Raw genomic sequence first — 6,330 nt, 5'->3', positions numbered from 1 at the left:
AAGAATTTTTGCTACATAAGTTACTTCATGTCCCTGACATCACCAAAAACTTACTCAGTGTATATAGATTCTGCTGCGATAACAATGTTTACTTTGAGTTCCACTCTAATGGCTGTTGTGTAAAATCTCAGGGAACTAGAAAGGTTTTTATTCATGGAAAATTTGAAAGAGGAATGTACAAATTCCTGAACTTCACTCCATCAAATAAGACAGCTACATTTATCTCAGCTGTGTCCACCACTAATCCCTTTCTTCTATAGCATAATCGATTGGGCCATGCCTCTAATAATGTCGTCTCTTCTGTTTTGAAATCATGTAATATTGCTGCTCATTCAAATAATAAAATCCTGTGTGATTCTTGTTGCGTTGGTAAATCTCATGCTCTTCCTTATCCTCCTTCAACTATTGTCTATGCTGCTCTTTTACCGCTAATTTATTCAGATATTTGGGATCTTGCACCCATTCCTGACTTGAATGAAAATTTTTACTTTGCCAATTTTGTTGATGCTTACAGCAAATTTACTTGGCTATACCTTATTAAAACCCACTATCAACTCAAATCTGTTTTCAAGTATTTCCAACAAATGGTTGAGCTGCAATTAAACTCTAAAATCAAAATGTTTCAATCAGACAATGCGGCAGAATATGTGAGCCTAGCTAAAGATTTAAAGGTGCAAGGGATCATGCACAGGTTCTCCTGTCCACACAAACATCTGGAGAATGGTAGTGTAGAGAGAAAACATAGGCATGTTGTGGAGAAAGCCTAGCCTTAGCCATCCTGGCTGGAGCTGGCATGCCAATACAATATTGGGAGGAGGCCTTTGTCATGGCAATACACCTAATAAACAGGTTGCCTACTCCAGTCTTGAAAGATCAGTCACCCTTTGAGAAACTATTTGGAAAGAAGTGTGACTACTCCTAGTTGAAAACCTTTAGCTGTTTATGCTTTTCGCATTTGTGACCCTACAACAGACACAAACTTGAGTTTAGATCAGCAGTCTGTGTGTTCTTAGGCTACAGTGCAGTTCACAAGGGCTATAAGTGCCTTACTCCACAAGGCAAAATAATTGGTTCCAAGAATGCAGTTTTTGATGAGTCTCAATTTTCCTTCAAAACTGGAACCTTCATATCCTCCCCTACCCCAGAAAAAGCTCCATCTGATATTCATTTGTCTCCAACCATTCTACTTATCAAGAGATATCCAACCCAGCTCCCACAACCTTCCTTGTCAAATACCTCAAACCAGCTCAATCAGTCACAAACACCAGCAGATATACAACCTCAATTATCCTCACACTCTTTACCTACACAAGCAACCTCAGCAACACCCTCTATCTCTAATACCTCTAGTCATTCTGTTTCCACCTTCCCTGCACCCTCAGCTCCCTCTGACACACCAATTTCAGTCCCTATTTTTGACCTAGAAATTGTCCTTCCCCTCAAGGACAATCAACCAGATCTCCAAACCCTACCTCTGAACACTTATCCAATGATCACAAGGAGTAAGAATGGGGTGTTCAAATCCAAAGCTCTCCTAGCTGCTACTGAACCTAGGACAGTGAGAGATGCCTTGTCTCACCCAGCCTGGAAGGCTGCTATGGATGCAGAGTATGATGCTCTAATGAAAAATCACACATGGAAGTTAGTCACTTTACCTGAAGGCAGAAAAGCTGTTGGGAGTAGATGGGTGTTTCGAGCCAAGTACAATGCAGATGGCTCCCTGCAAAAATACAAAGCTCGATTGGTAGCTCAGGATTTTCTCAAAGGCCTGTCTTTGACTTTACTGAGACCTACAGCCCTGTGGTAAAGCCTACCTCAATCAGAATTGTGCTCACACTGACTCTGTCCAAAAGCTAGAAAATTTGGCAACTTGATCTAAATAATGCCTTTCTTCATGGTGACTTGGCCGATGATGTCTACATGAAACAGCCAAAGGGTTATGAAGTTGGTGATGGCAGCTTATTATGCAAGCTCACAAAGGCTCTCTATGGCTTAAAGCAGGCACCAAGGGCCTTGTATCACAAGCTGTCCACAGTCTTGCAACACTTGGGGTTTAATGCCACAAAATCTGATGTCTCTATCTTCATTAGTTTTAGGCATAACTCAGTGGTAATTGTGTTGGTATATATAAATGATATACTCATCACAGGGGACTCTGATGAAGCAGTTTCTCTGGTAATTCAGCAGTTGAACAATCAGTTTGCACTAAAAGACATGGGTAAACTACATTATTTTCTTGGTGTTCAAGTCACTAAAACTGTTGGGGGTGGTCTAATACTCTCACAAGAGAAGTATGTCAGAGACCTACTCAAGAAGGCTGATATAGAAAATTGCAAACCATGTCAGAGTCCTTTGCCTTCTTCAGTAAAGTTCTCTGCATTTGGTGGTTCAGTGTTCAAAAACCCAAAGCTATACAGGTCAGTGGTGGGTAGCCTGCAGTACCTAACCATCACTCGACCATAATTAGCCTATAATGTTGGTAAGGTATCTCAGTTCATGCAAACACCTTTAGATGAGCATTGGAAGCTAGTAAAAAGGATGCTTAGATATGTAAGTGGTACAACAAGTTTTGGGTTACACTTGCATAAAACTACCATTCACAACATTAGAGCCTACAGTGACTCTGATTGGGAAGGAGATCCGGATGACAGAAAATCCACTGGAGGCTTCTGTGTTTTTCTTGGAGAAAATCTAATTTCCTGGAGCTCAAAGAAGCAAGGTGCTGTTACCAGATCCAGCACTGAAGCTGAGTATAGAGTTATGGCTGATCTTATGGCTGAATTAATCTGGATCAAGAATCTCATGATTGAGCTTCGTGCCAAACTCCCAACACCCCTTTAATGTTCTGTGATAATCTAAGTGTTGTATTGCTTGCTGCCAACCCAATTCTGCACTCAAAGTATAAGCACTTTGAAACTGATTTGCACTTTATTCGAGACTATGTGTCTAAACAGGTGGTTCAAGTTAGTCATGTTCCTGGTACAGTACAACTAGCTGATGTGTTGACAAAGCCCTTGCCAAGTGCTGCGTTTCTAGAATTCAAGTCTAAGCTAATGGTGGAAGACTTGAAGAAGCTCAATGTTGCTGGACTCAATCAAGAAGAGTCAAGGGAAAAAGCAGTCAGGGAGCATCCTAAAAACTTAAAAAAGGAATAATGAAGCAATAACAGAGAGACCAATTAGCAGGGGTCATGATGGAGTTGTTCAGTTAACAAGTCTGAAGCAACAACAGAAAGGCCAATCAGCAGGGGTTATGATAGAGTTGAGTTAGCCAAGTGAAGTTAGCTAGTGCTGTTAGTAAACACAGTTAGTTAGGCATTACTGTTAGAGTTAGTTTTTGTAATTGCAGCACGTGTTAGAAATTAGTTATGACAGCTGGATTTACCCTTTGTATATATAGTTAAGTCCCAAGCCAAAACTCTTAGCTTGATGATTCACTGTTCACAAAACCCAAATCAATACAGATTCAGTTTTCTCTCCTTCTCTCTGCTTTTTCTGTTTCTGCACTCTCAATCTTCCTTCTTCCTTTCCTCTTCTTTTTGATTGAGTCTGGTACCTTTACACATCGTATAAAACTTACAACATGTCTTTATATACCGTTAATTTCAGTAATTTATTTTTTTATAAAAAGATCTCTAGAAAAATAATAATTTTTAGAGAAAAATTTTACATATTACATTAGAATTTGTGATAAATAAAAAGTAATTAATGAATGTTATATAAAAATTCAGAAAATAATGAATATTTTTTATATAGAAACAAGTAAAATTAGTAGATTAAATATATTAATTAATTGTAATAAAAAATATAAATTTCATATTGTTTAAGATTATAAACTTTATGTTATGTATTAGTCTCATACTGCATAAGTCATAAAAGTTTTTTTCTTCTCTAATAGTATAAATAACTTATGTATTTTTTCTTTATGAAGTCAAGTTGAGTTAAATATATGTTATAAATTTTATGCTTATTTTATTTTAGGCTCTTTTAGGAATAAGAAGTCTAATTTATATATATCCTTAGTTTGATCAATTATAGGTTTATGTATATTTTTACCATATTGAGATTGTTAAGCGCTAAAATTAGTGATCAAAATGTTCCAGTATCAATTTAGTATCAGAATAAGTTTAGTTCTCGCGGCTCTTACTTGCTTTAGTAAAATTTTATTTGATTTATGAGTGCATGGCGTGGATTCGCCAATGGTAGGACTGGAAGTGAGATGAGCTAGACCAAACTCATGATCGGCTCACAAAAATTGAGTTTGTCTCACGACTCAACTCAGTAACAATGGAATCTCTTTTTTAAGCTCAAGATTGACTCACCAAAAGCTCATGAGCCTACTTGAGCTCACTAGCTGACTTAATTAACAGAAACATAATCTATAATTCTTTATCAATAAATTATAACTTATATATATTAAAAAAATATTAATTTTGTATATAAAAAATCATTAAAATTTTTTAAATAAGAACATTAATATATATAATTATATATTATTATTTTATATGTATATATATAATATTAAAAGTATAAACTAAATGTATATATATAATCGAGTTAGCTTACGAGATAATGAATTGAGCTTATTCAAGTTCAAACTCGACTCATTTAATTTATGAGCTCAATTCCAAATCTTAGATGAATTTTAGTATTTTGGACGAATTGAAGTTCGCCTAATCCCTCGACGAACTCTACCATATCTACACCCGTTAAACACAAGTTATAAATGAAAAAATAATACATTTTAAACAGATCTTAGATGAAATGAAGATTTAAGAAAAAAAGTAGAGAATCAGGAAGAATGAGAACTGAATAATATTTTGTGATATATGTGTGATTTAAGGTTATATATACAACTCTATACCCTAGAATATGATCAAGACTCTTTACCTAACAACCTATTAGAATGCCACTCTTATGTTTTAACTGAATCTTTCTTTGTACATCTATAACAGAATCATCGCTGCTAAGCAACTAAAAGAGACATTATTTTAATTTGTTCTCTAATATTTTTGTAAATAAAAATATCATCTACCTCCATTCTATATTTATAATAAAAAAAATTTCACTTCTTACATGTGTGTGTTATTGACTATTAACATATATTTTAAAATTCTTTACGCTGTATCCTTAACCAATTTTTATTCTTCTTTTTTCATTATATTCACATTTTTTTCTTCTATTTTACGTCATATATAAATATCTATTACATTATAAACTTTTTTTTTCACTTTTTACGTGTGTACTCATTAATATTTTTTATAGTGTAATGCATATTTAAATATGGTATAAAATGAAAGAATAAGGATAAATATAATAAAAAAAATAAAATAAAAAATAGTTAAGAATACGGTATAAAAAATTTGAAGATATATATCAATAGTCAATAATATACCTAAGAAGTGAAAAAAATTATTATAGATATACAATGGAGATAGATGACATTTTTATTTACAAAAGATATTATCTTTTTTATTTATAATTTGTGTTTAATTGGATGAGTATGGTAATAAAGTTTGCCAGTGGATTAAACGAACTTCACACAATATGTGAAGTTTGTCGAGGAGTTAGACGAACTTCGTCTAAAATATTAAAGTTCGCCTAAGCTAGACTTGGGCGAACTTCTCCTAAACAAAAAAAAAAGGTTAGATTCCAAAAAAATAAAAATAGAATAATTTTTTTTCTAGAATTAAAGATTTTTTTATTTTACTTGAGAAAAAATTTCTTTGTGAAGTGAAGTTGAGTTGAAGGAATTGTCTATTGTGAGAAAAGTTGGACTTGATTCTTAAAGAACTTCGTGAGTATATTCCAATTTGTTAGTTCTCATTGGTGTCGTACAAGTAGGTGAAAATTTGCAAAGTTTGTCCCTGAATTTGTTCTATTTGCAAAAGGCATGGTTGGATTAATTTAAGCATTGAGTATTTGAGTTAGTCCCATCGTCTTGGTGCACAAATCTCTCTTCCTCGGTTTGAAAGAATCTGGTCTACAAAAGAAAAATAAGGAGCTCCTCCCATCTCTACAAACAGCGCAAGACAGTCTTCAACTTAGGCACAATCAGCGAATATCACAGCTACCTCTTCTATCTGATTTGGTAGTCAGAGATACCCTTCATAGAAACTAAAGAAGGCTACGCGAGTGTGAACGCTTGAAGCCAAGCATTTGAAAGATGTGGGAATGAATGCTCACTTGTTGCTGTTAGGTGAAATTAAATACTGATGTTAGTTGTATTTGAATATTAGTATCACATCCTAATCGAGGTTGATGGAGATTGATGTATTTGGGACAATGTTGATAGGGGTTGCATTTTCATAACTGAACTATTTATTTATTT

Source organism: Arachis stenosperma, chromosome 9 (assembly GCF_014773155.1).
Source record: "Arachis stenosperma cultivar V10309 chromosome 9, arast.V10309.gnm1.PFL2, whole genome shotgun sequence".
NCBI classification, from domain to species: domain Eukaryota; kingdom Viridiplantae; phylum Streptophyta; class Magnoliopsida; order Fabales; family Fabaceae; genus Arachis; species Arachis stenosperma.
Note: the sequence above shows the minus strand (reverse complement) of the source record.